The 16,666-nt window shown below is 36.6% G+C and overlaps 1 protein-coding gene and 1 pseudogene across 14 annotated transcripts in view; one reads left to right on the forward strand and one right to left on the reverse strand.

Moving 5' to 3' along the window:
* Setd5 (SET domain containing 5) overlaps positions 1-16,666 on the forward strand; it is a 78,751-nt gene that overhangs the window by 5,284 nt on the left and 56,801 nt on the right. The window lies entirely within an intron of this gene.
* LOC113458034 lies at positions 14,662-15,133 on the reverse strand (annotated as a pseudogene).

Consider the following 16,666-nt stretch of genomic DNA (forward strand, 5'->3'; position numbering starts at 1 on the left):
GAAATCTGGGACGAATCTGTCCTATCTTCCAAGGGAAAAAAAAACAAAAACCTCAAGCATTGTGTGGATTAAAGTGATTTCCCTGTTATGTTCCCTGCCCTTTTAAATAAATGTAAGTTGCCTCCTCACCTTAGTGGACCAGTGCGTCTGCTAGCCAGATTTTAGTAAGGATTGGAATGTCATATTCTGTGTGAATTAAGTTTGTATTTCAATACATGGAGTATGTTTAGTTGGGTTTAGATTCGACAGGGTGTCAAATACTGTGTTTTCCTTTGTACTGTAACTACATATTGTTAACTTTGATTTTATTTTAGTAAGAGAAAAAGCACAATCCAACATTCACGTGTTTTTGGTCACCATCATGTAAAATGTGTACTGAAAAAGAGTTTTTATAACAGGCCTTTGTAGCTCACATTATGTCCTGTACTCAGGAAACTGAGTCAGGAGGCTCAGCCAAAGATTGATGCTAGCCTGAGCTACAGAATTAGACTCTCCTCTCAGAAAAGAAAAACAAGAACAACACCAACCCACCCACCAACCCCCACTCCCCCAAACCACACACACACAAAAAGGAAAGCTACCTTATTGTTTCAGTCTTCCTCCTACTTCCTGCAGAATCTGGTATGCTCTGGAGATTATTGTTGCGCCCCCCCCCCCAACTTTTAGCTTAGATTCAATCCTGTTAGTTTGTGTTTAGATCTCAGCAAAAGCATCTAGCTTGTTACTTAATAAGAATTATGGCGTTGGAGGTGTGTAAGTTATATCTCTTATAGGCAAAACCATGAAATACTGCCAAATTTAGGTTCCTGTTGAAGTTGTTATTAACAGCCTGCCCTGAATCATTTCAGCTACTTTTTAAAGTAAATGTCAAATGTTACATGTATGAGAGTTCTTTTTAAAAATTACATTCACAAATTAGACAGTAATTATTTAGATTACAAAAGGATTCCTCCTTATAAAGTAGTATATGACAGTTCATTTTCATGAACAGTTGTTTGAAGAGAATTTAATTTTTAGAAATCCTTCAACTGTTTTTCCAAAATCACATCTGTTGCTCCAATGAAAAAACTGGAGTGCTGATTTCTTATGGATTGGCAAAAAAGACATGGTTTTAAACTAATATAATATACATTGATCAAGTTTTGTGTCATTTCTCTCTTTTGTTAAAGAAATACAAATGTTGCCGGCATAATATTTTAAGTATGACTGTCTTGGCAGTTACAACACATAGAATATTTTGGCTTGAAAAGGGAAATTTGAGAGGCCAGTGAGAAGACTCGGTTGATGAGATATTTGTAAAAGGACTTGAAGTCGGTTCTCCAAACCCTTGTGAAACAGCATGTGTGTGATGGTTAATAGATGCTTGTAATCCCAGCTCTGGGCAGGCAGAGACAGATCCCTGGGGCTCACTAAGCAGTCAGTCTTGCCTACTTGGCCGGTTTAGGCCAGTAAGAGACCCTGTCTGAGTGTTGACGCGAAAGATAGTGCCTAAGAAATAAAATGACATGACGGTTGTCCTCTGGCCTGAATATGCGCACCCATGTGAACACATGCCCGAACAAGAAAGTAAATTTGTTAGCACTACTGTAAAAAGTTTCTCACCAACAAAATAACAACAGCATGAATAGAAACTTTGCTATAGAAATTTGGATGGTCATTTCTTCTGTTTACAGTCAAGTTGATATAGATTATTTCCATAGATTAATGGGACTAAAAGGAAGCTAGTTCTAGTTCATTCTCTACCAACAAACTATTGCTAGCATTAGAGTTCCTTTCGAAAATGTTAGAAATCTCTAAAAATGAGGCTTTTATTGCTTCTTTTAACTGAATCTGACTAGAGACCTAGAACAGATCCTAAGAAAAGTGAATTGTAGAAAATTACATCTTGATCCCAGTAATATTTATAATTTACGGCATCCCAAACAGCTAATTTCATTTTCATAAGACCGAGGCAGCAGTAGGCCGACATGGAGGTCACACACACACACACACACACACACACACACACACAGCACCCTCATCTTGCCGTACAGCTGCTCCACCTTACTTCCTGCTATTATTATCCCACTACGCCTCTTCCAGCAAAAAAGAAACTAGGACAAAGAGGGGAATTGAATGGGATACTGTAGTTCATATTATGGTAGGTTGTGGATTTGTTTAAATATTCTAAAGCTAATGCTTAAAAGTCTAGTGACAGATAACTTATGTCCTCCACTCTTTTCAGAGCTGTTTCAGATTCTTAGCGTACAAAAAAAGGTTTTAAAACATATAATTCCATTGGCTATTCATGGTTATTATCACTACCAGATGCCACTGTATTATAAAGTGAAATCCATTTGCAGTTTATATTGGAGATTACCAATGTATACAGTTTGGGTTTAAGATTCTTTTTAAAGTTAAACCTTTATATCTTTTGACCTCTTTACCTAATTAAGTAGCTGTTTGAATATAAAAATTTTATGCCAGAGTTCTTTAAGCTTTTTCCAATGCTAAAATGAAATTTTAATCTTTATCATTTTTATTGTTGTGTTCTGGTGCTGAGATTTCCCCTCTCCTGTAATGTGAAGACTTAGGACACCCCTTGCTCCCCATAACCTTGAAGGATGTTAACAATTAGTTTTCATCTGCATTTATTTATATTAGATTTTTCTTTATTATGGACTGTTGAAAGTTGACTTGTTTTTAAAGGAAAAGACAGTTATATTTATTTTAGAAATAAACGTGGTTATTGTGACATTTGAGATATATCAAAAGAGTATATTTTGTAGTTTTGAGAATTGAACCCAGGACCTTGACTGTGTTAGCAAGTATTGTCCATATACAAGACTGAAAGGACGATTAGAAAAACTTACTTTCATTTAAGAAAAGCAGTTAATATGAGAGAGAACAGAGATGTGCTTTTGAGGCAGTAAGATTGACTACACAGTGAGTATAACATTAGATTGCTGTATGAACGCATTAATTTTATTTTCTCAATGCTGTGACAAGAACTATTTCAGCCATGGAAGTAAATATATTTCTGTGCCCACAGCCTAGAAAATGTTAGCTAAAATGCCTTTTTTTTTTTTTTTAAGAACAGAGCTGGAGAAAAAATTTAGAAGTCTAAAGTTAAGTCTCTTTTAAAATATTTGTGCTCTTGTTGAATTTAGTTTTATTTATATCAAATAGAACTTAAATTCATAGTCCAGCAAAAGTACAAAATAAGGACAGGTTGATAGTGTCAAGGCATGTTTAAAAATGCAGCTAAAATATATGAAATTGGTGGAATTTTTGTATTTGGGCTATTTATTGAAAGAGTGTGTATTTAAAATCTTCAAAATCTTTATTGGCTACACAGTAAATAAGCAGAACTAAATTCAAATACCTTCTAAGAATCAAAACAAGTGAACATCAGCTATTTTGCTCTGAAGTTACTATTACTGTATACCAGGTAGAACAAGTAAATAAGAAAGCAAACTCACAAAGCACTTTTGCTTTGGAATTTTGGGTCTAATTGGCCTGAACCAAATGTTTTTAGACTTTATTGTATTGTTAATCATAATGTATGGCGTTCCTCGAAGACGTATTTTTTTGAGAAACATGGCTCTGGGTAGGTGTAACCTTCCTTTTATAGTCTATTATGAATTGTTAGTATGAAAAGGAATGGCTGGAAATTTTCATGGTATACAGAGCAGCAAGAAGTAGTCATACCCTACTTTATAATAGCAAGCTGGACAGCTCAGGATTAAGAGCACTTCCTTATCTTATAGAGCAGTGGTTCTTAACCCTTCCTAAAGCTGCAACCCTTTAATACAATTCCTCATGCTGTGGTGACCTCCACCCTAAAATTATTTCATTGCTTCTTTATAATTGTAATTTTGCTACCATTATGAATCATAATTAAATATCTGAGTTTTTCAGTGGTCTCAGGTAACCCCTGTGAAAGGTTGTTCAGCAACCCCCAGGAGTCTAGACCCACAGGTTGAGAACCACTATTCTAGAGGATCCATGTTTGGTTCCTAGCACACTCAAGCTTCAGGGGAACTGATAGTCTCTTCTGACCTCCAAGGGAACCTGAATTTATGTGCATATAATTTAACAATAAAATAAATTTAGACAAAATAGCAATGTGCTAACCAAGAGGTGAAAAATAATTTTGGGGGGATGCCTTAGTTTTTTCTAAATATGTAATAATAGTAATGCATTACTGTGGCAAATAGTTGTGCAAAAGTTTATTTCCTATGTATGGGTATTTTGTCTTCATCTGTTTGCACGCACCATGTGCATGCATGATACCTGTAGAGACCAAAGAAGGTGTCGGATTCTCTGGTATTGTGTTTATAGATGGTTGTGAGCCACTATGTGGGTTCTAGGAATTGAACTCTGGTCCTCTGTAAGAAGAGAGCTCTCTCTCTCTCTCTCCAGCACCCCAGCTGCTTATTATTATTATTATTGTTGTTGTTGTTGTTGTTATTGTTATTATTGTTATTATTATTATTGAGACTAATGATGGGAAAGGCAATATAGAACTACATCCTAATCCTGGAAAATTTTTTCTTAAGTTTTTATGAGGAGGGATCATGCTACATCTTAGTCTTCCTAGGACAGTTCCGCTGTCCTAGCATCGTGAATAGCATGTGGCATCTTTTTCACCCTCAAACTGGCCCAGAACAGACCTTCAACTATGGAGAAACTCTTAGTCCCTACCTAGAAAACCATTTTCTTTGCAGAGTTCTGATTCTGTTGTAGAATTTGTCTTTTGGTTTCTTATTCTCCCCTACTAAGCAATTTTTCAAATTTAGCTAGAGATTGGATTAATTTTAAAACTTAATTAGGAAAAGTCTAAATAAAACAAAACAGAAAAATGGACTTCCTGTAGTTTTATCAAACTGTTAGTTGAAAATATCCAGTTTAGGGCTGGGCATGGTGGTCTGGAGAGATGGCTCAGTGGTTAAACAGTAGCTTTTAATTTGAAAATTGGTATTTCTTTTAGGAGTATTTGATTAGTTTTCTAAACTCTGAAATAACCTTACTTAGGATTATGTTGATATGTTATAAATGGCATCTGATTTTCATTATTCTTTTGATTATATGAATTTAACTAGGTGTTAACAAAGGAGTAATTGGTACATGGATGAAATTTGAAGCTTCTAACTTGTCTATAGTGCTGTAGTCAAACCCAGGGCCTTGTTTGTCCTTCCTCCTTTGAGTTTAAAGTCTCTTTAGCCCAGGCTGACCTTGAGCTTGTGAATCTGACTGCCTCTAAGTGTAGCTACTCATGTTCCTCCAGACAGTAGGCAGGTCTCTTGTTTTATAAATATGCCAGTGCTTGCTTACTTCAGAAATGTAATCACTGGATGGCTTAGCAGGTAATTAATTCTTGCTGTGCAAACCCAACTAGAGTTCAATCCATGGGACTCAATTAAAGTTGGAGGAAGAGAAGAACCATATCCCAAAAGATGTCCTCTGACCTCCACACCTGTACTGTTATGTGTGCACCCTCACACAATAATAAATATTTTTTAAAAATTTAATAGAAAATAATGCTTTAAGGACAGCTGAACCTTAGGAATTAGAGTCTTCAAAGTAGTTATAGAGTACCATTTATGCTGGCCAGCTGTCAGGTTCATTCTTTACCCTGTTGGGATTGTCTGTCAGTGAAGCTTAAGTGCTTGGAGGCGCTCACACACACACACTTTTAAAAAAAAAAATAGCCCTTGAGATAAGCTCTCTCAGTAAGCCCCCTGGGATGACTTTGAACTAACAGTATAACTCAGGTAATAAGGGCTCCTACTTCAACCTCCTAAGTAGCTGGGCTTACAGGTTTCAGGTCCTTGTATTCTTTAATCATAGAAATTGAATGTTTGCTTTTTAAAAGTACTTTTAGATTAAAAAAATATACATGACAAGTTATTTAATAAATTCAGTCTTTTTGTGAGGTCAAAGTTGAAGAAAACTAAAATTTGTATTAAATGACAGTATTTTAGAGGGAGTTGTAAGAAAGGACAAAATGGCAAACTAAAGTCTTCCTTCAAACAAAAATAACTAGATTATATTACTTCTATATACCTCTTAGTTTTGTACTTATTTGAAATTCTTCATCATAAAATTTTAAATTTGAAATAAAAATATTCATAGAGTTGACCATGGTGGGACTTGGTCAATTAGACTACAGCAGTAATTAACAGAACCAGTAGATATATCTATAATCTGAATATTTGTTGGTGTAGGGTAAGACAGGAAGGCTGTTTAGAGTCGGACTACAGAATAGGGTTCTGTCTCAAGATAAAAACAAGCAAAATCCCAAACACAATCAGATGTTTTGGTTTCTCCCTTTTGTTTACTTTATGTATTCTGAGCTGGTTCATCTCCTGACCATCATATTTCCAGTCAGCAACAAAATGGAGTGACTCAATAAAAGAATATTGTGGTCTATATAGATATGTCATGATCTGACTTTTTGAGACAGGATTTCTCTTTATGTAGTTCTAGCTGCCTTGGAACTTGCTCTGTAGACTAAGCTGAGATATGTCACGATTTTTTAAACTTTTAAATAAAGACATCTATAATGTTTAGAAAGCTTGACCAATAGATTGGGGAAGCAGATTTGTTAATTGTTAATAGTATGTTCGATATACACTAGATCTTACTTTATGAGTTGGTTGAAGTTTTGATAATGTATTTCATTGCCAAGAAAGTTGATCTGATAAATTTAAATATGCCTGCTTATTATTCAAGCATTAGCATCATTAGTTTTTTTGTTTGTTTGGGGTTGTTTGTTTGTTTGTTTGTTTGTTTTTCGAGACAGGATTTCTCTGTGGCTTTGGAGCCTTGTCCTGGAACTAGCTCTGTAGACCAGGCTGGTCTCGAACTCCCAGAGATCCTCCTGCCTCTGCCTCCCGAGTGCTGGGATTAAAGGTGTGCACCACCATCGCCTGGCCATTAGCATCATTAGTGACATGGAACAAAACTCTTATCAGTTCCTTTGCCTCCACTTGAAACAGTTGACTTAAAAGAAGGAATTCAATTCCTTGTTTGTTTTCATCCAAGCCCCTATTTCTGTTCCTTCCTAGTATTGGAAAGCTTCATACCAAAATTTGGGTCCTTTAATGTGCTTAATTCTTAGAGCCGTGCACTGAGGTAGATTGCAAACAGATTTAATTAGAATGACCACACAGCTAAATTATACAGTATTTCAAATCTGTTGATTCTAAGATCTTTTCTTTTTGGGTTTTTTGAGACAGGGTTTCTCTGTGTAGCTTTGGAGCTTGTTCTGGCTCTTGCTCGTGCTCCCCCCCCCCCCCCACATCTCACTTCAGTCTGCCACACAGGTCCTTTTATATGTACTTCCATTTAATGAAACAAAATATTGAAACAATGCGCACATGAAGGCTGCCATTAATTGAATTAATCATTTGTACTGCCTGATCAAAGACACACAAATGAAACGAGATTTGCATTTGGCTTGGTTTGAATTGCATAGGGCTTCTGCATCATAGAATGTGGATAGAGAGGAAATGATTGGGATTTTATTGAATATTATCCCTTATATTTGTGATTGCAAATTCTTATTTCCTTGGTAATGGGAGACAAAGGCCTCTTCCAAATATCTATACATTATCAGTCACTTTTGAGCCTCCTTTAATCCAGGCTAGCTACAGTTCAGAAAAGGACATATAGATCAAAAGCTTATGAGTTTCTGGACACTTTAGATCATATTTTGGGTCTTCACACTTCTGATGAAAAGTTTTGTGGTCTTTATCAGATTCTTATGGATATCAGTAAACACTCCTTAAAATAGTGAAGAACTGCAGGTGCCCTACTAGAATTTGGTTTCTAAGACAGCAGTGTATACCAAACTTAACAAGTATTTTGGCCTGAAAGGGGACAGGCAGTAAAACTACTGTGAAGCTGCCTATGAAGCAGTTATTATCTGAGCAAAGAAGCGATTTGTAAATTCAGTTTTTGGTTTTGAGAATTAAAATAACTTTGCTACTAGACATTGGAGCCTGCTTGGTTTTATTTTTTATTAAGACTATTTGCCCTTGATAAGCTTTTAAAAGAATATTTTTTGGAAAGAATTAGTAACATATCTGGACATGATAAAAGACTATCTAAATTTGAGTTTCAGGAGAATAAGGAATGGTGGCAGCCCCTAAAAACTTTTATCTTTGCCCTTTTTTGTTTTGTAACTGTATTTAGAATATAGTAGATTGAAAGCCAAGTGAGGACCAATATTGTCTCCTTTGAGCAGTTCACTAAAGTAGGGTCAACAGGAATTTGTGAGTGTATGTACTCAAGTAATAGCTAAAAATGTATTATGTTTGGAAGCTGATAGAAAACAAATTAGTTAACATTCAGGAAATAGTGAAAGTTGTTTGAATATTGAACTAAAGCAAATGGAGAACCAGTGTATTTGTTTCTTCTAAGAGCTGGATTTTATAATGTGAAAAGCAATCTTGAACATTAGAGAAGAATCATGTTAATTTTGTCACTCTTAGTGGTGAGTAGGAATTAACCTGGGTATAAATTGCTATTGGTATATAAGGACAGAAAATAAAGGATCCTATGCGAAAGTATGCTAGTTTTTTGTAGTGTAGTTTTGGAGTATTTTTCTAATCAGTAGAAATAGTTTTTGTATTTTGAGACAGAATCTATATATCCTTCCCTGTCCTGGAATTCTGTGTAGACATAGCAGCCTTTAACTCACAAGCCTGTCTCTGCCCTCTTGAGTTTTGAGAGCAAAAACATGTTATCACCACACTGGCCAATTTTTGTACTTTCAAGGATCTTTTTCCACCCCTCTCAGAAAACTGGAGTCTGCTTTTTAGTTACTAATGTTGGTTTATAAGAGATCTGTTGGAATGGGGAACATGTATATTTTTGTTGCTTTGTGTGAATGTGTTCATGTGCTCTGTGAGTGTCAGTTGGACTCCCCCATATGGAGGTCAGAAGATAGCTTGCTGGGGTTGGTTCTCTTCTACTATGTGAGTTCAGAGGTTTGAATTCAAACTTTTCAGCAAGTGTCTTTACTCACTGACCCTGGGACATGGAATTCTCTCTCTTCTCCCCCTTCCTCCCTCCCTCTACCCCTTCTGTCTGTCGCTCTTTGTTTTTTTGTTTTGTTTTTTGAGACAGGGTTTCTATAGTTTTAGAGAGAATAATTTTTAGCTTTTGTTGTATTGGTGTTAGACTTGGGAGGAGGTGATGATGGGAGGACGACCAAGAGTTCAAGGTCATCTTTAACCACATATCACATTCAAATTCAGCAACATAAAATCAAGTCTGAGTTTTTAAATTGGTTACAAAGTAGTGGCAAAACATTCATTTGAAAATATTTTATTCATGGGGCAGTGGTGGCTCATGCCTTTAATTCCAGTATTCAGGAGGCAGAGGCAGGCAGAGTTCAAGACCAGCCTGGTCTGCAAGGTTTTCAAGTATTGAGACATTTTGTTCCAAATACAGTGAAATGTCTACTGAAACTAGATCAAAAATGAGTATTCATATCGAAGCTTCGGAATCATTTTTCATATTAAGGTCTTCTGCAAAAATATTTGTAGACTTTAAATATATTTGATGCTTTAGATGATAGGAATTGTCAAAGGTCCTGGGTTTCAGACCAAAGCACTAGCTAGCTAATCCCACTTATTCTCATTGTCTTCTAGGGAAATAAATATGCTTTTATCCCAAAGACTACATTTTTGTTAATAATTTACGGTGTGGCTAATATAAGGTAGTTTTTGCTATGGCAAAAATTACCCCAATGTTTATTCATATTTTTTTCAGGTAGCTATTATCTTCCATTACTGTTATTTTTTTTAAATTACAAAGTATCTAAGGATAGTTTCATTGTTATCAATACAGTTAAGATTTATTTGCTTATTGGGTAATAGTATAGTTTTCAGTGATGGTGCTTTCGACCTGTTTTCTGGTAACTACACTTACAAGTTACATAGGCTTTGCATTTAAAAACGGAAATTGTCCAAATTACTACGTTTTTATTCTGTGACACGCAGTCATTGTTACCGAGTTGTTTTTCTACTGGGGAGTTCTCTTAGGGTTTTTATTGCTATGAAAAAACACCATAACCATTGCAACTCTTACAAGTAAAGAGTTTCAGAGGTTCTATCCATTACCATCATAAGAGCATGATGACATCATGCTGCAGAAGCTGAAAGTCTTAAATCTTGCAGGCAACAGGAAGTCAACTAATAGTCACATCAAGGGAAATTTGAGCAAAGGAGTCCTAAAAGCCTGCCTCCACAGTGACACACTTCTCCAACGAGGCTACCTCCTAATAGTGCCACTCCCTTCGGGGGCCATTTTCTTTCACAGGACTAAATGAATTTCTTTGCCCGAAGTCTGTCACCATTCAAAACTCCCTTAGTACTCAGAAGCCACTCACTAAAAACAAGAACAGCTGATCACCATGATGTGATGTGATTACTTATCTTTCTAGAAACAGTTTATAGAACACCACATGAACTTTTATCTCCTTCCTTGATTTGGGCAAGTGTATCCTGTTTTATGTGATGACATTTCCAGTGGTTTAAGAGAATTCATCCACTGAAACATTAAATAACCACTTGTGTAATTCACACCTGAACATTACTCAACAGTCTAGAAGTTGGCTTACATAAGCTTATTCATCTGAACCTTGTAGAAGAGTGATCTTGATTCCCTCCAAAACTTTGTTAGGATAAGTAAGCCCCTCTCAAATATTAACACTAGTTATATTAAGTGTAAGGTACATCTGTACTCAGATGTGATGTGCACAACTGTTACTTTTGAAGCTTGCTCTAAAATAATCCTAGGATTAAATAACATTTAACTGTGTTACCATGTTAATCAACCCCAGTGTCTATAGGAATATAAAATGACTTTAATTTCTGGAGTATGGTTCATTAAGACTATGAAAAATGTTCATATCATCTTAGTAGTTCCATTAGAACAGTTTGTCCTAAGGACTTGTGTGCGTATGTGTGAAAAAAGTTCTGAGTAAGAACATAGATGAATGTTCAGTTCAGCATGGCAGAATACCAAAAATGAGCAATAGTGTGAGCATCTACCTTCAGAGGATTCATTTGAATTATAATGAATCAATAGAAATGTGCTTTGGTATCATTGAAGAAGTACATATTTACACAAAGATATGCCTTGTTAATTGTAAAAAACATCTTATAGAACCAGTCAGGCTACTGATTTTCTATTTTAAGAGGGCCTGTTTTTCTCTTTTTAAGCGGTTCTGGCTGTTTGTTTGTTTGATTTTTTTTTTTTTTTGAGACAGGGTTTCTCCGTAGCTTTTTGGTTCCTGTCCTGGAACTAGCTCTTGTAGACCAGGCTGGCCTCGAACTCACAGAGATCTGCCTGCCTCTGTCTCCCGAGTGCTGGGATTAAAGGCGTGCACCACCACCGCCCGGCTGAGGTTCTGGTTTTTTTACGCTCTTCTAATGTTGGGTTTCTTTGAGATAGAGTATCACTATGTGACTCTAGCCAACCTGAAACTTACTGTGTAGACTAACTTTAAACCCAAAGCAATTCACCCGCCTTTGCCTCATGTTCTGGGATTATAGCCATGTGCCATCACACTCAGATTATGGTTGTATATTTTTCCAAACATCTTTATGACAAGTTAATTGTAAGAATCTTTACTGATAGAATCAGGCATCTTAAGTGAAGAAGTCTCTTGTACACATCAGAATATTAAACTTTAGATTTCTTTAGTGTTACATTCTTAGCTCCTTTGTCAGGAATCATAGAACATGCATGGTAAAGCTCATTCTCTATTTTAAGAACTCTTCCTGCCATACTTACCTTTATTCTTACAAAAAAAAATTGTGTTTTCTCTAAGCATCATAAACTACTTAACACAAGAAACTCTCCTTGGTAAACAATGTAGTGGATTTGACTTTTAAGCAGTGGGAAGGGTTGCTTTGCCTTCTGAATTTTACTTAGTTATAGACAGAAACAAGTTTTTGGGTTTAGTTGGATATATATATATATATATTTGTGAGATGCAATACTTGTTACATAGGTAAAGCCTAAAGAGTAAAGAAGCATCTTCAGAGACCAGGTGAAGTGATGCCGCACCACCATAAATCCAGTATTTGGGAGGCAGAGAGGCAAGATTTCTGAGTTTGAGGAGTTCCAGGACAGCCAAAGCTACAAAGTGAGACCCTGTCTGAAAAAAAAAAAAAGGAAGAAAGGACCATCTTTAGGGCTGAAGATGTGGTTCAGCTGGTAAAAGTGCTTGCCTACCGTGGACAAAACCCTAAATTTGATCCCAAGCACCACATAAAACTCTGGTGTCGGGGCTGGAGAGATGGCTCAGAGGTTAAGAGCATTGCCTGCTCTACCGAAGGTCCTGAGTTCAATTCCCAGCAACCACATGGTGGCTCACAACCACCTGTAATGGGGTCTGCCCTCTTCTGGCCAGCAGGCATACACACAGACAGAATATTATATACATAATAAATAAATAAATATTTAAAAAAAAAACTCTGGTATCTTGGCAAATTCCTATAATCCTAGCATCCAGGAGGTAGAGGCAAGAGTTTGAGATCAGCCTATAGAGTACCTAAGACTATGTAGGAAGTTCCATCTTCAAATAACTTTTATGTTAATAGTAGTTATCTTTTGTTGTTGAAATTAATGATGAGGGGCTGGAGAGATGGCTCAGTGGTTAAGAGCATTGCCTGCTCTTCCAAAGGTCCTGAGTTCAATTCCCAGCAACCACATGGTGGCTCACAACCATCTGTAAAGAGGTCTGGCACCCTCTTCTGGCCTTCAGGTGTACAGACAGAATATTGTATACATAATAAATAAATAAATATTTTTTTAAAAAAGAAATTAATGATGAATAAAGGGAAAAGTGGAAAATATGCATAATACAAAACCCAAAGGAACTATACATAAGTTCATCCCAAAGACCTGGAAGTTTTATTCTGGGCTTGTTTAATGTAGTATTCATTAATAAACACACTTTTATTTAGATGCTGCTATCCAAAGTAGTTAGAGATTATTTGCTTTAATAAATAAAGGTTTCACATTAAAATCTCAATTTTCTTTTGAACTCTACCACTATGTGACTTTCTTGTTAGCAAAATATAGTGGTATTTTGTTTGTAATTAACAAATAAAGCTTGCTTAATGATTAGAGTGCAGAGCTAAGCCACTAGCTAGCCATAGAGGCCAGGCAGTGGTGACACACACCTTTAATCCCAGCACTCGGGAGACAGATGGGTTTCTGTGAGTTCAAGGCTAGGCAGAAAGGCATTTAAGGCCAGAGGAGACAAGAACTCAGATGTAGTCTGAGGATTCAGTCTAGGTAAAAGGTCTTTACTGGTTCACTGCACTGCTTTGATCTCTCAGCTTCCCCCACTCCCATATCTGACTCCAGGTTTTTTTTATTAATACCAACTAGAATATTTGCTACAGTAAAATTCTCCTCTTTCGTTGTTAATCGTCTAACCCAGGGCTTGTTGAATTCTAGGGAATCACTCTATCACTCAGGTACATCCCCAGTCCCATAAGTTAATCTTTTTGTAATTCTGTTTTTGTCTATAAAATAATCAGGGCTGGAAGATGTCTCAGTAGTTAAAAGTACTTGCCTTATAAACATGGGGCAGGATTTGAGTGGGTTCCTTATAACCCATGCAAGATCTTAGCCATAGAGAGTCAGAGACAGGAAAATCCCTAGAAGGATGCAGGCCAGCTACCATTATATTCACAGCAGTGAACAGGAGACCCTCTCTTAAGCAAGGATGATAACTTCAGATATCAGTCATCCTCTGACCTGCAAACTTATAACTACACATATGAATATGTACTCACGCAAAAAAATTATAAAATTTAAGTCCTAAAATTGTATTTTTGTAAAGTAGAAGAATTTGTATAAATCATTGCATTATCGAGTTAGTAATTAGCACTCTAATATGTGTAAATAACTCCATCTCTAGAAAAGGTAAACTTGTCTATATTTCGGGGCTTGAAAATCAAAAAGGTCTGAATTTGTTAAGAAGAAAGCAAGTATATATGAGTGAGATTCTCCTGTACATTGCTGGTATGAAAGAGTTTTTTTTTTTTAATTTATTTATTTATTGAGGATTTCTGCCTCCTCCCTGCCACCGCCTCCCATTTCCCTCCCCCTCCCCCATCAATTCCCTCTCCCTCATCAGCTTGAAGAGCCATCAGGGTTCCCTGACCTGTGGGAAGTCCAAGGACCGCCCACCTCCAACCAGGTTTAGTAAGTTGAGCATCCAAACTGCCCAGGCCCCCCCAAAGCCAGCACGTGCAGTAGGATGAAAGAGTTCTTAAGTATCATCTGGTTGTAAGAACACCATAGGACAGAACCTCAGAAGTCTTGGTTTTTGGATTGGTTGGCTGGTCGGTTGGTTGGTTTGGTTACGTTTTTGAGATGGGAGTCTCACTAATGGCAGCCTTTGACTGACTTGGGACTGCACTATGTAGACCAGATTGGTCTTGAACTCATGAGAGCTCTTTGCCTGCTTTTACATACTGACTGCTTAAAGGCGTGTACCTCACCCTGCCAAGTCTTGAGTATAGAATTCAATCTAAATTCCTTGAAGATAAGGTCCCCATTTGATTATTAGAATCCTTGCATTTTCTTCTCCCATTTATTTTCTTTTCTCTGAGAAAATTTTATTGACCTTTTGAATAAAATTTATTTGCTAGGCAGGACGATCCGATCATACGTCTTCTGGAACCAGCACATGGTTTCCTATCTGCTGATTCTTTTTAGCCCCAATGCTGTCAGTTCTGTGATTCTGAAACCTGACCTACTCAGTACCACATAGACGTCCAGGCCATAGATCCCAATGTTCAGGTCATATTTGATGCCCAAGTCAATGTGCTCTTGAATCCCAGTATTGTTTCATCATCTGAGTAGTTGTCTTTCCTTAACTCATACTCGTGCACCTTCAGACCTTTTTCCAGGATTTCTTTTTGTTGACTCGATGGACTATGAAGTGAACAGCAAATCCTTTCTTATGCCAAGGACCTGATGGTATATCTAGCTTTGGAGAGTCTAGGTGTCTGGTCTGTGAGCTGCTCCATCACTTTGTCTGCTAGGGTCAGTCTCTCACTACTCTCCCAACACAGATATTGAGCTTATAGATGTGAAGTTTCTGCATGGGTTCCTCTTCTCACCTTGATCTTGAGCCATGATAGAGAGCAAGAAGTGAATATTCTTGACTGTTATGACAGAAAGTTTTTAAAGAGTCTTACTAATTTAAGATGATACTATTTAGCTCTGTTGTCATAGTGTATGGTCTTACCCTACTTCTTTCCCTACCTCTTTTCTCTGAGCTGTATACAGCTCAGCCTCTATCATAGATAGCCATTATAAGTAGAAATGTCTTTTTATTTGGTTTTAAATTACTTTTGTAGTAAGCAAAGCTTTACAGGCACTAACTTATACCAGCTCCAGAATCCCCTGGAGAGAATGTAAATTTAGTTAAAGAGATGAAGGGGTAAACTAAGTAGTGTTATAGGTAAAGAATTATGAGAAAAGCACATTTTATCTTGCTTGAATTACTAAATCATCTATCTCAGTCTCTTACTTTTTATGCCATCCTGTCTGTTTCTTTTTCCCCCAACTCCTGAATCTTTTGCCTATATTCACTATCTTCAGAGTTAAGCACAACTTAATACTGTCTAAGTTAGGTGAAATTCTCACCAGATCTCTGAATATTCTTAGAAGTTTACATAATGCTTATCCCTTCTCTCCCTTTTGCTGTTGTTTAGTTTGTTGGGTAGGTTTTGTTTTGAGAGGAGGTTGACCTGGAAATCTCCTTCCTAGGACTGAGATTAAAGATTTTTTTTTACAATCCTGCCCAGCCTGTACTTTTTGGTATGTGTTTGTTTGTTTGTTTGTGTTTTATTGTGGGATTGTTTACTTCGTTGTCATGTTTTCCACCTTTTTTTTTTTTTGCATAGCAAGATTGAAATACATACTATTTGGGAAAAGTGAAAGCTGTTTTTAGCCACATTCAGGTTACTAGTGATAATTCTCTTTCTTCATAGATTCTTACCTAACTCTGTAGAACTGCGTAAACATCCTGCTGCAAATTCTTGGCCATGTGCTTCTTAGAGTCAGCAGGACAGTTTTCATTTTGTTGGACTGACTTGAGACATTATATAAATTGCCAAGACAGTTGGGAGTATGCCAGGATTCACAGAAATTCGAAGCAGGAAGAAAGAAAATGAGTGTTTTATTTTGAGACCTTGTAGAATTCATCCTGTGTAATACAATGTTTCTGAAGTCATCAAACTAAATTGTGGGCTACATCACAAATTTTCTGACTCCTTATGTAATCCTTTTTCATAGCATCTTTTTCTCCCAAGGTAAAAAGTAGTATTTATGGTATTGCTAGTTTTTTTTTTCCCTCGGAATACTTGGGATTTGGCTAGAAATGGATAAACATATAATTCAGATGGTTTATGAATTCTACAGAAAGTTGATTGTATAGGTAAAACCTGCATTTTGAACTGTTCTGTGATTTTTTTAAAGTATAAGATTAAACACAAAAATAAAAATCATTGAGGATAAAAGTCATCATTTAAAAATCCTAATATAAGCCGGGCGGTGGTGGCGCACGCCTTTAATCCCAGCACTCGGGAGGCAGAGGCAGGCGGATCTCTGTGAGTTCGAGACCAGCCTGGTCTAC

The sequence above is a fragment of the Microtus ochrogaster genome, unplaced genomic scaffold (genome assembly GCF_000317375.1).
Source record: "Microtus ochrogaster isolate Prairie Vole_2 unplaced genomic scaffold, MicOch1.0 UNK1, whole genome shotgun sequence".
NCBI lineage: Eukaryota > Metazoa > Chordata > Mammalia > Rodentia > Cricetidae > Microtus > Microtus ochrogaster.